The sequence below is a fragment of the Neolamprologus multifasciatus genome, chromosome 14 (assembly GCF_963576455.1).
Source record: "Neolamprologus multifasciatus chromosome 14, fNeoMul1.2, whole genome shotgun sequence".
Taxonomy (NCBI): Eukaryota; Metazoa; Chordata; class Actinopteri; order Cichliformes; family Cichlidae; genus Neolamprologus; species Neolamprologus multifasciatus.
Genome location: NC_140452.1, coordinates 33,422,076 through 33,449,037, shown reverse-complemented (window position 1 = coordinate 33,449,037; position 26,962 = coordinate 33,422,076). Strand labels below are relative to the sequence as shown.

The 26,962-nt window shown below is 38.9% G+C and overlaps 1 protein-coding gene and 1 long non-coding RNA gene across 6 annotated transcripts in view; both read right to left on the bottom strand.

Moving 5' to 3' along the window:
- LOC146504470 (calsyntenin-2-like) overlaps nucleotides 1-26,962 on the bottom strand; it is a 325,046-nt gene that overhangs the window by 153,475 nt on the left and 144,609 nt on the right. The gene's annotated exons all lie outside the window — the stretch shown is intronic.
- The window catches only part of LOC146504472 (uncharacterized), a 34,569-nt gene continuing 17,765 nt past the window's right edge, over nucleotides 10,159-26,962 (bottom strand). For 4 of the 5 annotated variants that reach the window (XR_014868762.1, XR_014868764.1, XR_014868765.1 and 1 more), the window contains one exon: nucleotides 10,159-26,962. This exon is cut by the window's right edge. This is a non-coding gene — a long non-coding RNA (uncharacterized LOC146504472). The other variant, XR_014868763.1, reaches the window with a different exon arrangement.

Below are 26,962 nucleotides of genomic sequence, written 5' to 3'. Positions count from 1 at the left end.
TCTATTTTCCAATTCTGTTCATGGAAATGCCCTCGAGGGAGAGCATGTGTCCTTGTCTGAGCAAGGCCAGTTAGAGTTCAATGTGTTCAAATATCCGTATCAGAGTTTATGACCCCCATTAATGCCTCAGAGGATGTTCTCTCCACAGTCGAGCAACACGATGAAGCAAAGACCATCACATCGCTGACACTCTCTTTGATCATGGATAGAGTTTATTAGATCTAAGGTCAGCAAAGCCAAACAAAATCAAAGAACAACCACACAATAGAATATTTAGAGTACATGCAAACCTGATTACGTGCCAAGTTTTCTTCACAGCAGAAATGCAACCGAGCCCACAAACGTTTTTCATGTGTTTTTTAATACAACGCAACAACACCCTGGCTTTGTTTCGACGTTTACAGTATTTCAGTTTTATTTGTTTTTCACCAGTGCAGCATGCAGGGCTTTATTGAGCTTTATAGGCCCAAAATTAATGTCAGAATGATCCACTAAAGCTCAGGCAGGGATTATGAGAAGCTCGTTTCAGATATCAGTTTAACTCTCGCACTAACTGGATTGTTGATGCATCTAAACCATTTGCACTGTTCAGCTTTTCATTTTACTAAACTAAGAGAACAGTTATCCAGTCCTGTTGCCTGGAAGGCTCTGCTTACATTTCTGTTTGCTATCTTTCTTCTGATTGGATGCCCACAGCAAACAGAAGGATTTAATTACTGGATTACATTCTGGCTTCACTCACACAAGCATAAAGAACAGTTTGTGACCCCTTGACAACCTCCAGTCACTATTCCCTGATTCCACAACTGATTGCTACCAGAGGGTTACTGACCTTAATTAAAACAATAATTAAATAATAATAACTTTACAAACGTAATCAGTTCAGAGAAGGTTTTTATGAGTCCTTCTGGTTTATTTTTATATACCAGTCATATCTGCATATGTACAAGAGAACGGTGAGTAACAAAAACAGATGACCCTCAGCAGTTTGCCACACGAGAACAGAAACGCACGCACACAAACACACAGATGAGGATCTGTGCCATCCCATCCCATTCGTAGTGATCTAATGTGATGGCTGTGGCTCACTTGGTAGAGCAGGCTGTCTACTACTTGAGAGGTTGGTGGTTCCATCCCTGAATGCTCCAGTCAAAGCATCCTTGGGCAAGATACTGAACCCAGATGTTGTAGATAGAAAGCACTTAGATGTAGAAAAGTAAATGTGTGTGTGTGAAAAAGACATGTCGTGTAAGGTAGATTAAGTTGTGCATTAAATAAGAACCTGACAATTTACCTTTGCAAATGTTGTCTCACAGCAGCGTCCACATAGTGTTCGATTAACAGAAATATATGGCGATAAGAGGTATGCATTTTATTGATTTTTACTGCTAAAAAGGTTTTCTATATAGCAAACTTTAAAGTGGGTAAACTAATAGTTTGTTATGAGGAAAACAAGGCTTTTCAAAGACACAACGTGAGATACAAAGTCAAACAAAAACTTCCACTGGGATAATCCATTTATATGTATCTATTTCTGTCGGCATCAGCTTCATTGTTTTACAACAAAAACAGGGATTTAAACTTTTTTATTTATTCGAATGAAAGATTTGACAGTGTCAGAAGTTCATGTTTACATCATAATAATAAGCTGAAATGAACCTGAATCAGAGAATGACCACTGCAGGGATCACTTGGCATTTTAATGCATCTGTTCATTTTAAAGTCATTCCAAATATTATTTCCAATCTTACCAAAAGGCATCACCCACTGCCCTCCACAGAGCCCAGAGGAAGATTAAAAAGTCCCAGTTCCAAAAATAACTACTCTGACTCTCCATTATGTCACTCCACTCTGCCCAAATACAGGCTGAAATCCTGCCATCGAGCTATCGATCATCTCGTCGTGTACCGACGGCTCCGGCAGTCAGGCCCAGCTGTTCACCATCATCACCGCTGAGTGTTATAGGCTCCGGTCCAACCACACAATGGATGTGGCTCCACTCAGCTTTCCTTAGTCTGCCCGTGATTTAAGGAAAGCTGGACCAAAGCCAACAAGGCATAAGGCTTCGACCGGCGCATTTGGGGCTGAAATGAGGCAGGAACCAAAAGTCTGGATGTTTGTAAATGCTACAGAGAATTGGTTTATCAGAAAATCAGTTGCAATATTTTTTATGGCAGAGGCATCGTGTCCCAACTGACCAAAACACAAAATGTATTCTAATCTTGTTTATGCTCTATTAGGGAATTTGAGAGGGAAACCAGATGAAAATATTGATGCTGCTGCCCATATCTCTGGTGTATTTTATATGTAAATTGCCATCAGTTGCATCATCCTGTTTAAAAGCTCCCGCAGCCAAAGGGTCCACGAGGCAGAAACATTTCTTCTTTTAGTGCATTCTGTGGTAATGACTGTGTTAGGCTGTGTTAGCGAGCGGGAATGGAGTGCAGGACGGACGACTTGCTGTGGAGCGCTGACGACTATGAAACGCAGCGGGCTCACATGACGCGTCAACCATGCTGGCAGTGTTTACCTTTGGGGGGGAAGTGTACAGTGTGTCTGATAACAGCTGCAGAGAAAATGTTGTTACTGTGTCTGTGTGACGTCCCTGGAGAAAACTCCTAGAAGATTATTTTTATACTTGTGCCTCGCAGATCTACAAAAGGCACCACAATCTTGACATTTACATCAAACAGCAAGACAAATGTGACGGATGAGCTAACCTGACAGCTACAGTAGAGACATGATTTCTGCTTTTCCAGTGTTCACAACACTTGAATGCCCTCTTTAAAGCCTCTGCTTCATTTCATTAAAGCACAGTGCTTTTGAGACCAGATTGGCTCTTCCCACACATGGATGTGGCTACGCTTCCCCCTGTGCTAACAGTCCATTTCAAATACCACTGTGTACACGATAAGTTGTGTAGAGATGCAAAACGGCAACAAAGACAACAAGTAAAACAACCCAAACACACACCTACGTTTCTCATAATGCAACTTAGTAACTTACATTAGACGCTGATTTCCTGGCAAATGTCTCACATGATTTTCTAAACCAAACACACAGAGCTCAGAAAAATGGCAGAAATCATTCCAGCCCCCCTCCAAGCACTAAATATCTGAGAACTGGTTTATAACTATTAAAAATGTCAACACTATACACAGTGTGTTCACACGTGGAAATTATAGCTCTCCTCACTGTGATTCATTAGTTTTCTATACACCAGTCCCGACTTTAGACTACTCTTTTCCACTTCTAATGTGCTGTTATATGCTTCTTTAATACTTATGTAGCGGCTATAGAAGCTAACAAGGAAGCAGTCTTTGCATCAATGCCAAAACAGCTAAATAGGCTAATTTATAACTTTAGCCTGCCAAAAATGTCAACTAATTTTGGGCTTGATCAGGTGAACCCTCCCTTAGTTGCACTGCAATCGGCGTAGGCTGCTGGGGGGTTTCCCAAGTTGCACTGAACATTTCTTTTTCACTCACTGTGTGTTTATACACAAGTCTGCAGTTAATAAGTAGTAGTTAATCTCCAGTTCTCTTCCACAGCCGCACCTCCCTAAAGCCTGGTACTGCTAGATGTATCTTCCTGTTGGAAGGGAGTTTTTTCTTCCCACTGATGCCAAGTGCTTGTTCATTGTAGGGCCTTAACCTTACATTATAAAGAACCTTGAGTTCCTTATATTTTTGTGGTTTGGTGCTTTATAAATGAAATGGCACTGAACTGAATATTTTTAAACACATTTTGGTTTATTGTGCTAGAATGAATGCTGTTTGAGTTGAATGTTGTATTATGGTTTAATGTCTTCACTTTGCCTTCTGTAGGGTGAGCAGTTACTTTGATCAGCACGTGGTCAGGGGAACGAGTGTGAAACAAATGGAACATTTTCATCACGGCATTCGTCAAAGCTGCTGCTTTTAAATCAGATAAAACTGTCACCACAGTGGCATTTAACAGAAAAGATTTTTTTTAAATGACACATGTTGGTCCTTATAAACATGAAGCAATAATTTTGAGTAAAATGAAACTGAAATACAAATCAGAGGTTTATTTTTTTCAAATGATTAACGAGGAAATTATGCTCCAATATAAACTGGATTTATACCAAACAAGTATCTTTCATTTGACCTGATTCCATTAAATTTAATGTTTTACATTTTTCATATGCAGCAACATTACACATAAATTTACCTGGAATTAAATTGGTTAAAGTCAGCAGTTTGGGAATAGTTGCTCCCTCCCTCCATCCTGAAAAGTTACCCACTGGGAAACGGGTAAATTCTAAAACTCAGCTCTTAGAAGCTCAGCTTTTCAGAAGCTTCAATTTAAATATTTCCAGCGGTTAAACCTTTCAAAGAAACTCTAGTAAAAGTATGATATATTTCTATTTTCCTTAAACACAAAGTAATCGTTCCAAGAGGAAAAATGTTACCTGAACTCTCATTGGTGAGAAGTTTGCATTTGCACAAGCTGTGAAAAATGACTTTTTCCACCCAGGTCTGCTGGCACCAGTGGGTCACCATCGCTCACTGATACAGTTCAAATTGGCCGAGGAACCTGGGAGTGTGAAAGCAGTCCCTGCCACATACTGTATATATATGTGTCTGTGTGTGTGTGTGTGTGTCTGTGAGAGAGGTGTTAGAGCAAGTAAGCATGAAAGATAAGAGATTATGGGAGCAACAATACGCATCACAAAAATACCCTATAGATGGGATTTCTTGCTGTCTGCACCTGTTTTTCTAGAACTGCATGTGTGTGTGTGTGTGTGTGTGTGTGTGTGTGTGTGTGTGTGTATGAGAGAGAGGCTGGTCTCTTGCTGTTCCTATACCTGTCTCTTTTTATAAGTAAAAATGTCGATGTTTGTGCATGTGTGTGCATGCGAATGCCCACTCTATCTCTATTGTCCAGTGTGTGCTTCTGTCTCTGCACACACCTGAAAACCTGCACAGAGTGAAAACGCTCAGTGATTGGCTGGCAAACATGGCCTCTATCCCTCCTATCATTTATTTCTCTCATTCGCTCTCTCATTTATTCCTGCCGTTCAGCCGCTGCCATTTCTCAAATTCAGCTTCTTATTAAATGTCTGTCATCTGTGCCATTTGTCCATGGTGCTGCGTTCCCCCATTCCCTCATTTGCCCTTCATGCCATTCTGTCCTTCTCTTGCTTCACCTTGCTGGAGAATTAAAGCTTGTGTATTCTGCTCTGATATTGTGTTCTTATCCTTTATCTACACAGCTTTGTTAGAAAAAGGACACCTGACTGGATGTGGTTTGACCGGAGCATTAAATGAGTTCATTGCTTATGTAAGTGGAATGATCTTTTTGGATTAACTGTCAAACAACTCTGTTGTATCTTCTCAATTAATTATGAATAAAACCAAACTGTGGTCTAGCTTACTAACTAAAAAAGAAAACACTAAATTATAGGTTGTGCAAACATTTTTAAGAATTATCTGACTAATCGTTTTAAGGAAATACATTCCAACCCTGTTTCGATGCGTACTTAACATACCACGGTTTCAACAAAAAGGACTGCTGTACTTAAATACCTGTTGCATGCTGATGGGCATCAAAGCATGTTGTCATTTCCACCTCACTGCCAAATTAGACGTCTATCACTCTCTTTCCTGTCTGCTTCCTATCTTCCTATCCTTGGCAGGAGGACCTCAGCGGATCACTCAAGAAAGGCCCGTGGGACACTCGAGTCAAACTGCACTCCTTCTTCAAAGCACAGCCAGTGAGAGTGAAACGTGATTAAACCTGGCAACACATCTCCTTACAGCTTTTAGCGGATTTATGATTAAAATGTTTTCTCCTGATGAATGAGGACGGGTCACATTTCCCGCAGTGTCACTTCTCATGCTGCTGATACACTTTACAAGAAGGTTAATTTCCAATGTAACGATGAATGAGGGGAAAAAAGCCCAAACAAGTACTTAACTGGCCTTCAAAGTACATCTGTACATATTTGCTGAAATATTTGAGAAGAATCTGTTGTTACAGGCTTTTCTTTGGATCTTGACACTGTTTTTTCTTCAGGACAAATCAGTCTATGAATAACGGCAATAATGTATGACCGTAATATATATGAGTTTTCAGTTACTTGACATGAACAATATGATATTATTACTGCTGGTACTGTAATTCTGTTCTTTCACATAATGATCACACATTAAAGCTTTCCAGCTTTCAGCCTTTAGCGGGCCATTAAATCCTTACGCTAAGGGTGGCTCATTGACCTAGCTTTACTCCCATAGTGTGGCATTATCTCCAATCAGCTCAGTATATCACAAAATTACACAGATTACACAGGTCCAGGCTGAGAAATGGACTGATGGTCCAAATAAGAGGTAATTTAACAATGTGTTCTTTCCATCATAAAACCCTAATAAATGTTCCTTTAAAATTGCAGAATTACAGTAATGACATTTCAATAATCACCCTTAGATCAAGGTAGCAGGAAAAGGCCAGATATAGTGGATATACTTTCTGTGTGCTGTTGCCGGCCAACCAAGGGTGGGAAGCTGAGTGCAAACTGAACTTCAATTTTCTTTCTTTGTCTTTTCACTTATGATGTTCAAACAACATTAAAAAAATAACAGTGTCACCTTTTATTTAGTTGATGTGTATGAATCTGTCTCATCCATCATCTTTCATTCCTTCCATTTAAATATCCACTGATTATTATTCAGTATTAAAAGATACCACCATCAATGATACACACTGAACGATGCCAACATGTTCTCACTCCCAACATATTACAGTATGTGACAAATCATCAGGATGTTATGCTTTCGGCCACCCAACACGTTCCTGTGTTACGTGTTCAGAAAAAGGTGGAAACATGAGAACCGTTTGGACTCAATCGGCACATATATATTCATTTTATTTTAATTGCTTTCAAAAACACTATCTAACACATTTAAGATTATGGTTAAGGTTAGGATTAGGGCTCAAATACATGGCTGGAACGTGTGTTACCGGTTGGAGCGTCATTCTATTGGATTACATCCACAATCGGGCGCGTGTCATAGGGACACGGAAGGTTACCTTTTCCGTACCCATGGGACGCCTCGGGATGTGACAAATTGTCGGTTATGTTACGCGTTGGGAATGAGATTGCTCCCTTATTTATCTGTCATGGATGTGAAGAGTAAACTCACACAGTCATATAAATTTTATAATTGCATTGGATAAAGTATGTTTAAAAATACATTTAGAAATCTGTTTCCTTTAAATACTTATATGATGTTCATTGACATGATATTATGCGTTAATAACTGTTTAACCTCCTATCATGTAAACATCAAACCTCTGCTAATTTGTGTGGATTCTTTAACATCAACACATTCTTCATTATACATTTACTTGATGTTAAACATCGACTTATTAACAGCTGACTTATCTGCAAGCACCAGATCTGAAGTAATAATAATGATTTGCTAATAATTTAATAGATGAATTAATATACTTATTGAGAGATAAGAGTGCTTAATGGTTCCTTTATCTGGACTATTATAGTGCACAGTGTTAAAAATCAATCAACCAATCACGTCCAAACAAGGATGAAATTGATTTTGGGATGCCCTGGGCTGAGTGCTGGCACATTCAGTCACCATATCCATATTCAACATCAACATCTAATAAAGACAACAACTGCCTTGTAACACTTAGTCACCTGTTAATAAGTCGACGTTTAACTTATGACAAGAACATTGATTTAAGGTAATAAGGTTTAAGGTGTAAGAGGTGTCTGTTACAAAACCCTTGTCTAAGTTTTTATGTAATTACACAAGAACTGCTGGTAAAACAGACTTTAACTCTTAATTTGTTGATAAGATCTGCATGTTAATTGTAAAAAATAAAAAAATAAAAAAATATATTATCATTAATGAATAACATTATACTGTCCTCCATATATAAATACATTAAAATGTGGTCATAGCAAGTTTTTCGGGTGTTTTTGTCCACAGTGAACTGATCATTAATAACTCTGTGAATCACTTGGATAATGACATCTGAAAAAAAGCCATTTGAAGCCAGGAGTTAGGAAACCTGGAGTCTAATCAATCAAAAAGAGAAAATTGCTGATTTGCATAAGACTTGTAAGGTATTCTAAAAGAGATTGATCAGCTCATCGTATTGACAAACTGTGGAGACTGCTAGCAGAGGGTGCTCAGCCAAGATAACTTTAAAGGCACAGCACATAATGCTCACTGACGTTCAAGATGAAGCCCAGAGTAACAGTTAAAGCCTTAAAATAATCATCAGGCAGTTATCGTCTCTGTTTATGATGCTGCTGAGGAATTCCCCAGGGATACTGTCCAGGTCTGAGCCACAGCTTCTGGAGTCTGTTAGTGGATGTCTGTGTGTATACACAGGAAGTGGTGGCATAGATCACCCACATTATGGAAGTGCTCAGAGCCCAGTATGAAATGATTAGCAGCACAATAGACAAGACAATAAATAAATAAAATATGATATCGCTGTTTTGAGTACCAGCCTGTTGTTCTTTCAGAAGCCTAATGACTCACATGCAACCATGTTACTAAAATGTTCTTTGCAAATGCAGCCGTCATAGCAATTGTAAGCTTGACTTATAGTTTTATTATTTTAAAATCCATCTGGTATGAAGGTGTGGCCTACTTGTAATTACTTTTTTAAAGTCAGAATCTTATAAAGTTAAAGTTTGCAGAAATTTGGGGGTTAACAGAGGATGAAGTTGGTAAGGGGGTAAAGGATAATATAAATGTTTCAGTTTAAAACACTAAAAAAAACCCTCAAACATACAAATTACAAAGAAAAAGTCTAATTGAGAGTGAGCGGGAATATTTTGAGAAATATATTTCAAATAATCATTCCTGCCACAACAGGATTGTGAAGCAGGTCCCAACAGAGTGCTGGAGTGTATTACATGGTGTGATGGAGCATGAGAAGGATGCTATTAAAATAGCACAGCCCGGCCTGATCTTTCTCCTTGACAGTGTCATGCTATATCCGAGGCTAATCAATATTAGTGAGGAAAATTCACAAATTAACTCCTGTGATACTTGGCACACGACACTTTTAACCTTGAGAGTCTTTTTATGCCGGCCACAGCTTGCTTTAAAAAAAACAACTCCATCGTTCTTCCTGTCTGTCCTCCATCTCGACCAGCTCCACTCACCTGGTGTGCTTCTACCAGAAGCTGTAATTAGCTTTAGCACTTTTACAACCCTTACATTATCTTTATTGCAGCTCCTCACTATGCCACATTAACTACAGAATAGATGCTGTCAGCTGTTCTGGAAACAGCCATAGCTAACGCTGAGCCACAGGCCCCAAGCCACTACAGATGGTGATAATGTCAACTAAAGCATCATTCAGTGTGATAAACTCAAGTGCTAATTGGCCACTTAAGGCCCTAATCACTACAATATCTAACATATAATATATAATAACAGTTCGCTTTATTCAGAAACGATTGTAATGAATTATGTTGTGCATTTCACAGCTCATTTAAAGGTAACCCGCGGAGTTTTCTGCCAAACCAAACTTGTTTACATTCACTATTTCTCACCTCCTCCACATTATGTGTTAAATGCACGCTACTACAAAACCTTTATGTTATGCTCATGTTTTGTTGAGCCATTCAGAGGTGGACTTGGTGATATGTTTTGGATCACTGACCTGCTGGATAACACAAGTGCAGTTAAGCTTTAGGGGATGAACTGACGGCTGGACATTCTCCTTCAGGATTTTCTGGTAGACAGCAGAATCCATGATTCAATCAACTACAGCAAGTCGCCCACGTCCTGAAGTGGCAAAGCAGCCCCAGACCATCACATTACCACCACTATATTTTACTGTTGCTATATGCTGTATTAGTTTTACACCAGCACTGTACAGTCAAGTGAAAAAGAAAGCTTTCACGAGACTCTATGCATACTGTTTGGTGAAAATTGGCATATCAGCACAATCACCTCATAGTAACTATGAAGCACGGTGGTGGAGGGGTAATGATTTAAGCTTGTTTTGCAGGCAGAGGGCTCAGGCACTGTATAACAGTATTCTAGAGTCAGACTGGTAAAGCTGAAATTTGCCAAAACTGGGTCATGCAACAGGACTATAATCACAGCACAGCAGCAACAGAAGGGCTGAAAAAGAATTGGAAAACAGTTCTTAAAAGAATCAAGGTGTTGCGATGGCAGACCTCCACCTGCCTACTGTCAGGCTGCTCAAGGTAAGATCATTGTGTGTAAAAGTACAAGTAGTCCTTGTGAGTTCATAGCCCTGTCTGATCAATAAAAGTGGCTATTCTTAATTTGGTCACCTCACACGCTTTGGCGTAGACCACAGAAGCTCCACCTACCTGCTGTTTGTAAGAAGCAGCCAGTCAGAACAAAGCTGGCTTAAAGGGAGAGGAGCTAAAGCTGCTTGTTTCAGAGTGGACAAAATGAGGCCCAGTATGAGATACATGAGTTTCATTTTGAACTGTGCATTATACAAAGATATTCTAGAGTCCAGGAACTAAATACATGGAAATTAGGATAATATTTTCCCTTTAACACTAAGCAAAATCCTTTCTTTTACAATATATAATGATCATAGTCCAATTTCATGCTATTAGTTGCAAAAAACAGTTCCTCTACTGAGAGATAATTTAGTAATTAAATTCACTGCAGTGTTTAAGTAGCAGAGAATTGAACCTGATGTTTAATCTAATAACCGAGGTGGTTGGGTCGTAATGGACGCCATTTGCTACCCTCACACATTTTTTATAAAAATGTTTTTCCTATTCAGGGAATATCGAGGCTTTTTGGCATATTTCTCATTTCCTCTTTATGTGCTGCAAATATAAAAAAAGGAAGGCCATGCTTTGCTTTATTAATACCATGCATACCAATTGCATAATAAAACCCTCCTCTTTTTATCTGAAGGTGTATATAGTCCATGTATAAGATTCCAGGTTTTATTTGCTTCTTCAGATGAACTTTATAAATCTTAGGCAATTTGTTAGGAGTTTATAGTCTTCTTCTCATTTTTATGACACATGGTGATGAAGAGCCTTACAGTGTGAACTCGGCGTTCTTTCAAGTTGATCAGGGATTCTTCGATAAGAGGAAGAGAACTGTTAGCTGTGGTTTGGACAGTCTGAACCAAATAAATTAAAGATTAACCCTCTCAGAACAGCACCTCCACAGACCTCTCTGTCTCACTTCATCCTTGAAAACAAAAATGTTTTAAATACAGGCTACTCGGCAGCTCCACTTCAGGCATAAATCTGTTGAAAATAAGGCATTTATTGATGGAAGAATGTTTAGCGGATTAAGGCGATTGCACTAATCAGTGATGAGCCTTTATCAAATCATAAGCCTACTGTTTTATAAAGCCGCTTGTGTCCTGGGGAGTAGTTGATCCCAATTTGTGAACATTAGCCATCACCTAATAACTTAGCATGACTTTGCTGAATGACCGCTGTTTGAGAGCTTCTATAGCAGTCGACATATAACTTAAACCCAGACCAAGACTTTCAGTTCAATGCACCACTCAAGTTTAAATACATATGTTAAAAACAAATGTAAATGAAAAGCTAAATCATAATGAGATCACAGCCAGTAGTGTTGAGATTAGATTTCAGCTCTGAACACAATCATGCAATCAATTGCAAATAGAAGCCGCAAAGCTTCCATAAATAAGCCCGTCCTTTGCATATGAAGATCCTAATGAGCTGCCCTTTCAGCCTTCTTGCTGACTACAGCTTCTCTGAAGAAAACGGTGGTAGTGAGGCCAAGACTGCTTTCACCGAAATTCACCGTCCGTCTCTATTAGCTACAAAATTAAAGTTATCTGTCATGGAAAGGCCAGTATTTACAAATAAGGAAATAAATTATCTCTAAAGCAATTAAAAATATTATCTGATTGAATTATGTTTTTGTACCTGACATTTACCTACGGACAACTGCTATATTATACATACAGCTGCTGGAGTCGGGGTTTGAATGTACAAAAGAGGCATGTCTAAGCTGGGCGATCGTGGCTCAAAGAGTTGGCAGTTTGTCTTGTAACCGGAAGGTTGCTGGTTCGAGCCCCGGCTCGGACAGTCTCAGTCATTGTGTCCTTGGGCAAGACACTTCACCTACCGCCTACTGGTGATGGCCAGAGGGGCCAATGACGTGATATGGCAGCCTCGCTTCTGTCAGTCTGCCCCAGGGCAGCTGTGGCTACAACTGTAGCTGCCTCCACCAGTGTGTGAATGAATAGTGGAATTGTACAGCGCTTTGAGGGCCCTGAAAAGCGCTATATAAATGCAATCCATAATTAAAAAGCTGCTCTTTGATTAAAGCATTTATGTGATTAGAAGTTCAAAATTGGTAAGTTGTTTAAACAGTGCCAGTAAATGTCAAAGAGCTAAAATTGTGCAAATGCCCTTTTTAAAACTAAACATACTGCACTTCTGTTACTGAACAAAGACTAATGCAAACAATACTTCATTTCCCCCCCAAACTTCACAAATAACCTAAACTGTAAGCTGGAAAGAGGAAGAAGAGACTGTGAAATTATTCCAAGGTAAATTGATCACATTTTACTAGAAAAGGCAATAATGGACTCAGATTTGAGAGACTGGAGATCTTTTGTTCTTGACTCCATTCACCTCTGTAAGTTTAGATAAAGAAGGCAGAGGTCATGCAGTGAAAGTTGTGCTTCTATCGCAGGTGGCTGTCGCAAAAACAAACTCTTTAAAATACAAAAACTGCATGAGAAAAAAAAAACACACACAATCTGATGCAAATATATGCATGCAATCATGCAGTAACGGTTAATCTTTGAAATAGTACTTCTCCCAAACAGGGGGATTACACTGAAGGCATTTAAACATGCTTTAGTTTTCAAATGTGTGATATTACACCGAGAAACACTGAATAATTTCATATGAACATGTTACCCTTAATTAATATTAATAGGTAAAGTCTGAACATTGATTCATTAGAGTCAGTCATGAGGCCCTCTAAACTATTAATGACAACAACAGCTCATGTGCCAAGAGGGGATTAATAATGTATTATTCCCTGCCTACAGCAGATGATAGACAGTAGATGGAATCTTAGCTGCATGCTTGTTGGACGATCTTTTGATGTCTGATCAATATTGAAAAGGATAATGAGTAACCCTTAATGCATCTCAATGTGCTTCACGGCAGCCATATTTAAATCTTGAGCCTTTATTTTCCACCAAAATAATCACAGAGATGTAAATCACAGGCCAGTCTGTCACTTGCAGTAATTTTCAATCCTTTTACTTCGAGGTTATTATCACCACAGCTAATATGGGGTTTGGACCTTTTGCCCTTCAGTATCCACCCCACTAGTGTGTGTGTGTGTGTCGTGCCTCTACTCCACAGCTCTGTGTGCGGTTGTGTGTACACCTTGCATGCATTTGCTGCGATCTGCCTGAGCAAATTGATACTGCGCAGGGATTCTTGGTGATCTGTGAGCCCGCTGTCACGGTGATGAGAGCAGCACAAAGACGTCGGCGTTGCGGTAAATGTCAGCATGTCAGCGAGGACTGACACTGACTATCCCTGCTCGGAAACGTGGGATTCGCCTCGATCCAGCACACATATGACAAGGCCAGACTCATACATACAAGAATAATCCCTCCTCGCAAACTGAATGGGAAATCACACAGCAGAAGGCACGTATTCACCTGGAGATGTATAAACTGTGGTGTGTCAATGCAAATCCAGTGAAACAACAGCAGTACCTGTCAAGGGGAGCTGTGTTTCAGTTTTATAGATTGTGTGTACGTGCAGGAAAGTGCGTAAAGAGGAGAAGCAGACATGCATATTCAGGTAGTTACCCATGTGAGTATGTCTGCTTGTAGAAGTTTTCATAACTATCGCTCCGTCTTTCACTCACACATATATATATATATATATACGCAGGAGGATGCGCCTGCCACTGTTAGAAAGGAATCTGGGAATTGGTATATGTCCTTGCAGCTTTAAACAAACAAGAACTAAACTTCAACTTGAGCACATACACAAACATACAAAGTGGTTAGAGTTTGAGAGTTGCTTGTTTAGATGGGTGAATTGATGTATTCCCTCTGCATTGAAAGGAACTATTACATCCTCCAGACTTCAGTATTTTACTGTATTTTTCTTTTGCTACTACTCGGTTTTACTCTGATTTTTAAATGTCACACTTGAGACAAATTCTACCAAAATTGTAGTATGTAGAAATTGAAGCATCTTTAACTTAGTAGTCTTTGAAGATACTGAAAATGGGGACGTAACAGTGAGTGATATGAATCAGGGCTAATACCACACTCCAGGACTACCCTTTATCCAAACACCACTGGAATACACCAAGGACCAGTGTTGGTCAAGTTACTTGAAAAAAGTAATCAGTAACTTTGCTGATTACTTATTTTAAAAGTAATTAATTACTTAGTTACTTTTTAAAATATGATTTATCCCCTAAATAGGTAATAAAGCAATAGATCTTTCAGCCCAATTCTACTTTTTCTGCATAATCCATCATATAAAATGTAATCAAATGAAAAAGTCTCTTTTTAAAACTTGTTTTATTAGTTTTAATCTTTTAACTTTATGCATCAAGCAAAAATTTAATTATATGCAACATTCTCTGACTGGAAGAAATTTGTTTAACATTTAAACCTATTTTCTGCATATTCCAGCATATAAAATAAAATAGTTTTTTTTGTTTACACTGACTCTTTCAAATAGATTCACGTAAAACACAGCAGAAAATAAATAAAGACTCAGCAGTCCTGTTGCTCTATTTTCACCTGTATAGCAGGAGTGGGGCAGGTGGAGGTTTACTGTGGTGCAGGTGCGCCACAGCGGTCAGTACTTCAGGAATCAAACTCAAAGTAAGGTCAGTACTTCCACGCTTTAAACGCTGCACGCTCATACTCTCTCCCACACTCCATTTTTGATCTGCACACAGCTGTTGCCACGAACATCGCACTCGCTTACGTCATTGTCATGAGACACTCTCGCAAAAATTCACGGTTTTAGTAACGCAGTAACGCAGCATGCTTACGGGAAAGTAACAGTAATCTAATTACCTTTTTTGCAATAGTAATCCCTTACTTTACTCGTTACTCGAAAAAAGTAACGCGTTACTGTCCATCTCTGCTAAGGACAAAAGACTCAGATGACTACAAACTTTACTTCAAAAATTGCTAAAACACTGACTCATGGGAGTAATGAAATCAATTTCTTTCCAGTAAAACTGCATTATGATATCACATGGTGTCCTGAGAAGGCTGCAAGATTCTTTAGATTGTGTTAATACAGCTGCCAGGACCTTTTGAAAATATTCAATATTCTGAGTGGCATCTTTCTCTGTCATTTAAATCCACCATTAAGATCGCCATTAAGAAGATCTGTTTTTATCACTCTAAACTGCTCTACGGTAACAAACTCACTACCATAAAGACTAAATTGTAAAATATCTGATCTTACTCTAATACACAAAATCCATCCATCTGTTTGCCTGCAAACTCCTACATGATCAGGAGTTGAGCAATCAAACTTGGCACACAGGTTCATCCTAGACCCGTGCAGATTCTCATTGATATCAGATATTAAGACATCATCATGTTGCCTAGCAACTATACCAGTGGGTTAAAACAACCTACAACACCTTACAAAATTTTGTAACATTTCAATTTCACAAAAACAGCATCTCATTTATATTCCCAAAACTTGAACTACACGCGACATGTTATGATGTCATGATGCTACCTTGCAACCACTGCAGAATGGACATACAACACCTGAATATAAAAATGTGAGCTATGCTGTACATACTAAGAAGTTATTGTAAATGCACTCAGTGTAGATGAATGATGTCTTTACATATTGACACAAAGGCCAAGTAGAGCCTCCCAGTCCAAGATAGATGAAAATAAAGTAAAATAACAATCATTATTTTTCAGACATTTCCTGATATATCATCTGACAGTGATGCACATCGTGTTTGCGTCACTCTCCCTCCACTCCCCCCCCCCCCCCCCCCCACACACACACATCATTATTCCCACCAGTTTCCCTGCTGTTACCACAATCACATTCCTGTCCAATTCTCCCCAAAGACTGTTTAAACAACGAAATCTGCTTTCCGCTGACTGTGTTCAGCTTTGATCAAACTGACGGAACATGATGATGACAGTTTTCTGTCTCGGTACGAGGAAGGTTGGAGGAGTGGGGGGCAGCAAGTAATGGACCCCCAAAAGACACACACGCTTCTCTTAACTAAGAAAGAGGTAGGATTGAGCGTTTAGAAGTTTGGGGTGGGTTGCTGTTATAGTCTTTTCCCAGGGGCAGTAAATGAAGTGTGGACAGGAATCATTTGAACTAAGCAAAGTGAGTTTTTATGTTTTCTCTGAAGAGTAAGTACATTTTAATCTCTGTTAATGGCAGTATATCAGACTGATATTACATATCATTAATCAGGTTTTACTGATTATTGCTAGTTTGGGTTGTTGATCTGTGATGTGATGGATATGGGGCTGCCTGCTGTGTGACATAGTTGGTAAATTATAGATTTGATGTCTTGAGATAAAAATCACAAAATGAAATCACATTTGGACTGAGCAAATACAACATGACACTTTGTCAAATAACCATTCTCTCGCATTACAGCATTTATAGTGAAGTTGTTTTTTTTTTAACATTGCTGGTAAAATGACAAAAACTGCTGGAAGCTGAAGGTAGGTTTTATGGTTTTTACTGACTAAATCTGAAGGATCCTTGGAGGATACTACAGTTGTTAGTCATTTTAAGTAGACAATGCTAACATGCATGTTTAGCTAGATTTTATTTTACCATGCTTGTCGTCAACATTAAAATGAGACAGATGGTGTAGAGGCCCTTCAGCCACATTCACAGATTAACCTAATGTCACTGCACTGCAAATTCCACACAGAGAGGCATCACCCAGTGAGTGGACCTTTGTACTGTGATTAAGATGCAAACTAGCTAACCAAGCTAATGAGCTAACTCCCACACTACTGTGTTGAAGGTACAGCTGAGGCTCATCATTAGTTCTGTAATTACTTAACATTAATCCAGAGTGATGGACAAATGAAAGCTCACGGTGCAAGAGTTAAGAGATCTCCAATGTTATATTATCCTAAAGGGAACAAAATGTGGTTTATTTTTGTACAATATTTTTACTTTACGCTGGGATAAATGGAGCTTCCACGATGCCATATTCCAGCATTTTTCAGTGCAGATGTGCCTTTAACCACATATATAAATATGTACAGTTAAACATCCAGTTTGGTCTTTAACACTCATGCTAATGACCAGCCCTACTGCTTATATCAAAGTGTTAAACAGTACTGTTATAATTAATTAACCATTGTCAGTACTCAATCAAATAATGATTGTCTGTTCATGAAGCTATTCTCATTGCATAATATCCACACGCAATCACCTGGACTCTTTATGTTGCTCAACTTTATATAAAGTTTTACAATCAAATATATAAATGATCAAATCAATATATCTTACACAGAAAAAAAACAGCAGTTCTTAGAGTCTATCTCACAAAACTGAACAGAAATGTATAATGTAAAAAGATACTATTTTATTTTTAAAAATTTACATTAAAAAAAGTCACATAACATAGAAAAGTTCAGACAATGCATTCAAGGGCAGTCTCCCCCCAAAAAATAAAACATAGACAAGCTGAACATTATTAGGATCCTTATACTGACTGATTTAGTCCCATTTCTAATAAAAACTTTGGTTGAAAGTGATGAAAACATTGAAACTGATCAAACACTTGACATATTCAACCAACCATATACAACCAAAGACTGACTGACAGCGTTAGTAGGCAGATGAGCAGAAGGGAGAAGGAAGGAGACCGAGAGAGAAGAGGAATTCCAATAACCCAGTGAGGTTAGGCTGAAATAAATTGGCTTTGGAAGAGAGATGGTGCAGGAGACGAGAAGAGAAAGAGAAGAAGAAGAAGAAGGGGATGCATAATGCAAACAAATCAGAAAGAGAGGGAGAGAGAAAAGCAGGTGGATTACAGTCTAATCCATGTCTCTCACAGTGTGCTCTTATTACATTAGAGCAGAGTGAGAAACATGGCGCCACAGGCTGACCTTCTCTAACTCCATTTCATTCTACTGGATCAGACCAAATGATTTGATCTCAGCTGCACTGCCCTGTTAGAGGCAACAGACTCTACTGTAGAAGCCAACATTACAACACTGTCATCAATCAGCAGGGATTACACTTCAGACATGACAGGAAAAGGTCCATGTGCAAGCTAAAGATCAGCCATGTTTGTTATTTACAGTAACATCACTGGGAAATGGGACATATAAGGACAGAAAAAGATCTTATAAAATTATTCAAGCTCGTACTATAACATATTTGGACTTCAGGTTTGTTATTATTATTTTTTAGAACAAAGATTTCCAAAATTAATCCCGCTCTGGAATATTAATGTAGTCTCTTCAATCTCCACTAAGTTTTCTGTTTCGGTTTTTCTTCCCATTATATAAATGGCTTTTGAGACAATATAACGCTACACATAATGCTAGAGATACAATCAGTATTCATTCATTTCCTGGATGTGAGTTGTTTTATGCATGTCCTTGTCAAAATAATAAAAAAAAAAGCAACAATGATAAAACAAAAGTCTTCTGAAGTATCAAAAGCCATTCACTGGTTGGTTCCTGCCTGCTCATACCTGCTGTATAACAGGTGCACTATGTAATTCAGTATAAATATTCATTGCACAGATTATGGATCCCACTGCAACATTCCTAGTTCAATCACAAAATGCATAACTGGAACTAGATATTCATAAATTCATACCCAGATGAAAAAAAATAAGTGATAAATCCATAAATGTTAGTACTTTTAATGTGCATTTCCAATTTGCACATTTCAATTTTTAGATTGTGCTGTGGGAATTTCGGCAAAAAGAAGTATTTAACATGCTGCACAGCAGTACATACTCAGAGTAAACAGTAAACAATATGTTTAGAGTTTAACCGAATGACTTCAGACAATGCCCTGATTTATTTATTTATTTATTTACTTTTGTCCAGGAACATTGACTTTGTGTTTGTTGTAGCACCAGGGAAGTCATTGCTCTGAACTAAATCCAAGATGAGCCTTAGAGGCAGATAAACTCTGAACATCAGAGGTTTCTAACATAGTCTTTCAGTTGCTCCCTTAAGTGGTTACCACAAAATTTGTCTCCATTTCACATTATTCCCAGCATCCCCTTCTGTCACGCCAACAGCCTGCACTTCCTAATTCACTATAAAGCTTCTCTGGGATCTTCCTACTTTCCTCTTACCTGGCCATATTCAACATCCTTTGTCCACTGGAGCCTCCTCTGTACATGTCAAACCTTCATAACCGTCCCTCTTTAACTTTGTCTCCTGTCTGCTCAACCTAAAGGTGTCCTCTGTAGGTTAATATTTAGCCAACATGACACTGACATGAATCTTTAGTTTACAAAAAGCAAACTGTAGGAAAATTAGCAGTAAACTGCCTGCCAGTTGAGGAAATAGTTTAAGGAAATACAGCAATGCACTGAAATTCAGAGATTGGTATCATTATGGCAACATAATAAGACTGATGCTAACACTAACACTTGCTAGAAAAGCATACCAATAAAAAGAACCGTAAAACAACAGTAACATATTGGCACGCCTGCTGTCAGTATATTGCTGTTAATGTACGTTTTTATGATTTAAAGACCACACAGAAAGGGCTGGGGTACTAGTTTATACTTTATTTCTTATTTCCAAGCTGTCAAAATGCCTTCATGTCCCTAAAGGGTCAACAGAGTTGTGTTGTAAAAGTTATTAAACATGTATGCTGTGTAAAACAATTTTATATTTATGTAACACAGTGTATTTGTCCCTTTTCTGCTGCTTCAAAACATGTTTTTGCTGTTCCTGTGACGTGCTTTTTAGGAGTTTTCTGAAATGGTGCTCCTGGAGGTTTAAAGTCTCTAGCAACAAACTCTGAAGTGTTTTCTTCAGGAACAGCTCTTTAACCGATCCAACTGGATCCTCATAAGCCAATCAATGTGTCTGCAATTAGTGTCGCTCTAATTAGAAACCATTGTTCAGAGCGCTGGCTGCGGCAGTTCATTTATCAATATGAAATTAAGCAGCAGCCACTTAGCATGGGATTGCTATCATGAGTTCATTTATACTGGAATCAATTCATTTGCATTGTTCATCACCATCGTGGCTTGAGGCTGCATGTGGGAGTCGCAGAGAGGTGTGTGAGGGGAGTCCATAAGGGTGAGAGGGTTGAGTGGGGGGGCACGAAGAGAAAAAAAGACAGAAAGTGAGCACAAACTGTGAAATTACTACCGATTTCTTCCCCAGGAACAGTCACTTATCGCAAATCAAACAGAGTAAATGAAAGGAGCGGTGCAAATCAAATACCCTATCTTAACCACCCTGGAAATATCCAGCAGCTAATAAAACATCCCGTTCTGAGACCCCAATTTCACATCCTGTCTTGTATGACTCTTGTACGGCGCAGGCACTTCAAATTACAATGAGAGATGTCATCATTGCAAACGTCTCATCACAAATGTATCATTAAGAAAGATGAGAGGGCTTCAAGATTTCCACAGCTATCTCTATCCCCGTCTCTATCTTTGACACCTCCGCTCTTCTCTATTTATCTCCGTCTCACACACACTCTCATTCATACTGTACATTTGTGAACACACACACAACACGTGTCTTAACATAGAAATTCCGGCTCTCGGTCTACCTCGGTTTCATGTAATGTAATTGTGTACAGCAGAGAATTCCACAATCCACTTCTATCCTGAATTCCAACTTTAGGAAGTAAAATTAAAGCATCTACTGACATTATGGTCGGAGACACTGAGTGATTCCAGCTAAATATAACGAAAAAGCATTCAAATGCAGTGAATGGGTAACAAAATGACTGCATTCACAGACAAAGCGCGCATACAATATGCTTGTTATACATCACAGTCTCGACTTATTTCTGTAACTCAGCTGTGCGCTAAAACTTATCGAGCTGTGCTTTTGTGAAAACCTTAAGCCATTACTCAGGTGAGGCATTTCATTTGAGCTTTATTGTTCATGCAGTCAGTGTAAATGAAAGGCCGGGGGGAGGGGGGGGGGGGAGAATTTCTTGGCTGAGCTGACAACAATCACAATCACAGAGCAAGCACAAAATACCACAAGTGGCTACAAAGCTAGACTGTTTTTTCCATGAAGTTTAGGAAATTAGCAGGACTGATAATGATAAATTACTTTTGGTGTTTAGTCTGCAGTGAGGTCTGTAGTTAGGGAAAAGATATGCATTGAATGGCCACAAAACTTCTAATATTATAATCACTTAGAAAAAAAATAAAGCAGAAACTTCAGTTCTAGAGGTTCTAGTTAAAAAAAAGCATCTTAATCGTCATTTTTCTAAATTATTGTTTTTGGTTACATTTATCTACATTTACAGCTTCAAATCTTTGATCTCAAAATGAATTATGTATGAGAGACACTTAGGGGAAAGTAAAAGTACTATAAGATTCCTCTGGCTTTTTATCAACCCACAGTGAGATTTTTTAAAATGTCCATTAAACAAAATTGTAAATAACAAAATTGTAAATAAGAGCATAAGTAATACGACACAGTCTGAGTCTGTGACGCTCGCAAAACATTTACAGAATGCAAATCTACAAGTTTGATGCAACAGAAATAAAGCACAACAAATACCATAGTCGAAGTAGCTGGCCTGGTCAGTGAACATGACATGCCACTCTTCAAAAACTTGCAGCAGAAGCATACGGCGAACTGAAGAAGCTTCACGGATGACAGGTGAAACGTCTTCAAGAAACTTCATGAATTCATGGAAAACAGGCCAAAGCTACCGTCTTACATCGTAAAGAAGAAGTTATGTCACTATTAAAAAGAGTGTTCTAGAAGAAGCCAGTGATTCAAGTAAGATAAGACGCTAAAATATTAGAAATTAACCCTAACAATCAACCCCCTGTGAGCAAGCACTTTAGCGACAGTGGGAAGGACAAACTCCCTTTTAGCAGGAAGAAGCAGAACCAGGCTTAGCGAAGGGCAGCTGTCTGCTGTGACCGGTTTGGTGTAAGAGGAAAGAGAAGAAAGCAGAGAGAGACCACAAGTACACCAATCTGAGGCGACTGTTGTTGTGATTTGGCGCTATAGAAATCAAATTGAATTGAAATTGAATTATTGGGGTGATACGGCGCTATGAGGTCTTTAACATAAGACGGTGCTTGATGATTCAAGACCTTGTATATGGAAACAACAGTTACTGTGCCTTCCCCCAACGGTGCGCCCCACTATATTTAAAATGGAAAGAAAAAATATAAAAATATGAAGTACTGAATTCTGCAGATGGTTAAATATGTAACATGAGAGAGAAATGGCTGCACTCCTTTTTACAATGTTGGTACTATGTATAGTGATGAAGTGATGAGGGTTGTAATCAACAGTAGCATATGGATGCAACGATGTTTTAAGCGCTCCCATTTTGATTAATCTATCACAAGTCATGGGAAGTACGTGTTAATTAGTCTATATTGTTTATAATGACATCAGTACATGTGGCATTTTGAATGCATGCTGCACAGACAGCCTACAATACAGATCCCAATTCATCCCTCATAATGACAGCCCGTATCATCGCTGCCATTTGCCAGCGACCCCCCCACCCCCCGCACTTATCAGACGTCTCATGCAAAAACAATTCATATTTGATTGTTGCATGGTTTGCGCACAACACAACACACGTACAACGGTTGAGGATTTCATCAGTAAAATTAAATTAATGGAAGGAGAATGCCAAATGAGACACATTCTTTTAAATTCAACAGTGAACATCTCCATATCTGTGAAAATCAGCTTTTGGCTCGTCTGACACAACTTGAATGTGAACAACACTAACCACAGTACTTGCACAGAAACACACAGATTAGCATAACATTGACCACGCAGTCAGACATGGTTGCACTGCTCATTAAACCAGCAATTAACAACCAGTGTCGTAACAGAGTGCAACCCATACTACACTTAAAAGCAATTACTTGATCTTATCTATTGGATGATGAAGACTTGGTTCATTTGATTCTTTGCAACAAACATCCCAACTTTAAAAATCGAGCTCTTATGCCTTTCAGTGCTTATACTATTCCCACCTTCTTGCAGTAGTTGTTTAACAGTAAGTAGACACTGTCTTCACACTAACTGACTGGGTGTGTGTGCATAATTATATAAAGTGTCAAACATACAGCCAAATGCTTGACTAGCAACTACAGTCTTTCGCAATCTCTGAATGCATGGAAACAATTTTGTGTAGACTTAAAATGGGCTAGAAGTAAGCCGATTCCAACACATGTAGTATAGATGCTATTTAACAGTGGTCATATCATTTTTAGTGTGGCATTCACATGCACTGAGACGTTACAGTAGATGCGTGTTTTGCACACTACATCCAATTCAGTGCATTCAGTTGCTGCCTTTTAGGGTCAAATGCAGTTTGAGGCTTCTGTGTTTACAGGTGATGATTTAACGCCTGAACAAAAACACCAAGTAAATATGCTGTTATTTTTCCTTTTGATATGTTTTGCCTTTAAAGAAAGTGTCCTTGAAGCCTTTTTGCCAAAGCAGCTGCTGCATTTGCAGAAGTCTTTGAAACGGGACAGGCCCCGTCAGCCCGTTATGTCATATTCCCCATAAAGACAGGCTCAATGCAACAAGTTGGGGGTGGGAAGGTGGAGAGCAAAGTTGAGGTGTGGTGAGGTAAGGAGAGTTAAAGAGGCGTTATGGAAAGGGTTCAAGGGTTCATCTTCATATCTCACACAATCGCAATAATCCTTCTGTTGTCTGAAAACACAGTGTTTTCTCTTTCATCTACGTCTAATCTGCTTTTCATTGTCAATCATTCCCAAAATATTATGAGACTCAGTCAAAGGCACAAAATGAAGAAAAATAAAAGCCTTTGTGCGGGCATTCAGGAGGCTGTAGATCAAGCTAGAATTTGATTTCTACAGCAAGGAGCACTGCGCTAGACGACCTTTAGACATGAAGCTTAGTGAATAACAAATACGTCACTAAATGCTGCCTTTGAAAGATTTGTGACTGGCAGTCCACTACGGAGAGGAGAAATTTGTATTCCACTGCCAATGGACTGTTTTGACAGGCACCATAGCATACAGCTCTTTACTTTTACACAGATCTCTGTAAACTGATACAGCACAAACTTACACATTTAGGTGAATATTTCCCCAACACACACACACAAAACACAGAAAAAACCTGACAATCTCACTGCTTCAAAACCTGATTTGGAGTTCCTGCTCAGCACTCTTTTCTCTTCCTATGGTTTAGGCTCCAGTACAAAATAAAAGTTGTTTTATTTGTAGTGTAATCGCACAATTCAACACATGGATGGTCAGGAAATATGTCTTTTGAAACTTGATTTTTTTCTTTTGATACTGTTTCAACTGGAAAGTCACAGAGCTTTATGTTTCCCCTCTCTCATCAAACTTTAACTTCAGACTTCCAAATCTGCTCTCGACTTTGAGGCTTGATTGATCACAGATAGGAACGTAATAAAATGACGAGTGAAACAGCATTTAGCAATAACAGTCCCAGCTCTTTGAATGATAATTAAAAATTCTCAATAAGCATGGACTCTTAGTATAATACTCTGCTAATGTGTTTACATTAATTTCCCTTTTGTTGTTGTTATTATTGCGGTTCTTTTCCTTCTTTCATCTAGACTTGCTGGATTCAAAGCCTGTCATTGCTCATGCTGACGCCCTTCTATAATCATATCCCCAGATTCTAATTACTATGGAGCCTTACGCAAATTTGTCTGCAGCTAAATGATGCTTTTCATCCAGAAAATTACCAAAATTCCTAGCAGCGTTATTAGTGCTTTAGCACAACTCCCCAGGCGACCCTCCATTCTTCTTTGCTTTATTGTTTTTATCCTCTCCCCGGCGCATACACATGCTCCTCCATCCGTGACAGCTATGGTGCACAGTTGGTGGTTTCCCAATCTTTGTAAAAGCCACAGCATTTAAGCATGTCTATTTCAATCATCCCAAATAAGAATAAACTCATACAAAAAAAAACCCTTTGTATTTTAGAGGGCATAATGCGTAATGATAAAAAAAAGGGTTTCCTCTAGAATGACAAATACCATTATGCGATTTTGGGGAAACTGAGTTAGCGGTGCACATTTTTAGGGATGGGTATCGTTTAGGTTTTATCCAATACCGGTGCCAAACCGGAACTTTTGAAACGGTGCCGGTGCTTAAATGGTGCTCAAACCAGTGCTTAAAGAATGGAGAACACAAAATTGGTCCAAAAACTTCTCATGTTCAGCTGTTTTTTGTATAAAGATAACAATGTTAGCCTTTTCTGCAGCTATGGGGCATATATGGTATCATTCTTGGCTGGAAGCAGTGCTTAATCAATAGAAAAAACACAAACTTTGTCCAAAAACCTCTCATGTTTAACTGTTTTCCACTTTTTCTTTGGTCATTTTAGCCTTTTTGGCCAGGGTGAAGGGAGTATCTGCCATCAAACAAGAAGACAGCCGCATGTAGCTATGATGATGTTTGCTAGTTCACCTTACATACATTAATGTAATAACGGTTAGCTTACTCAACGTAAATTACACACAACAACATTAAGCTACTCACGCAGAGAAGAACGGCTGCTGCTGCCATCATCATCCGTCATCATTTCTGCTACACTGGCAGGGCTAGGGGCCAGGACTCTCCTCTTCGGGTTTTTGGGGGATGTTGCTAACTCCGGGTCAGATAACAGGCACCACACGTAGATGTGCTCGGTGTGAGGTCTGGCAGCAAGCTATCAAATACAGCGCATTTCTTGGCTTTTAAAAAAAACGCTATGCGTCGCCAGGTGTTTCATCGGATTTGAGGTGTTACCTCCTTTGACAGTATCACAGTATCACCTTAAAGCACTTGTTGCAGGCTGCTGAGTTTGCATATTTTGCTGTGAAGTACAGCCAGACTTTTGACCGCTTTGCCTTGGGCATTTTTAATCTGTAGCTCTGCTCTAAAAGAACGTACGTACCTGGACCCGCCTACTATCCTCGGAAACGTACAATGATTGGCTAGAATTCAAAGTGTATGACATCTCAGGAAAAAAAAAGCACCGAAATAAAGCACTGCTGCTGCTTTTTGGTCTGGTTACTACCGTTTATGACAGAACTGGCTTTTTATGGCACCGGATACCGGTACCTATCCCTACACATTTTGATGTCTTTTAGACTTTAGTCAAATCTTGACAAAGTTCAACACAGTTGTAGAAGGTATTGTTTGTTTGTTTTTTAAAATTGTTTTGGTTTATCAGGGTTGGACTAATTATTGTCTCATCATGATAGCCAGCAGCGCTTTGATTACTCATTTGCAACACGACAGGCGCTAATGTTCTTGAAAATTGTGATTCTTCTTTTTTCACATGTGCCATGCTATACAAATGTTTCTCCTTGCTGTGCTTTTATTTCTGTGGCCCAAGACCATCAGCTTGAGATGGTTTTATACATATTGTCCAAGACAAGAGCAGCGATTGCCTTTCCCTCATTGCACTCACTATCGCTGTTGAACAAGGCCTTCCACTTGCAAATGATTTAAGGTGGAGCTGCTCATCCTTTTAACTGTGTGGTGCTTATTCCTGTAAAGAACACTCATTTCATCAATGTATTCCTGGATAAATACATGTTTTTATAGTTTCAGCCATTATTTGTGGAGAACACTAAATTCACTGAAGTACCCGGTTAGACCTAAATTACCCTGGGGTGGCAAGAAACAGAGTTGGTCATAGCTGCACTGTTGACAAGCAAACAATTTAGCCATATTATCTCAATCACTTGAAGAATTCAAACTACCGGGTCTTTAAGTTGCCT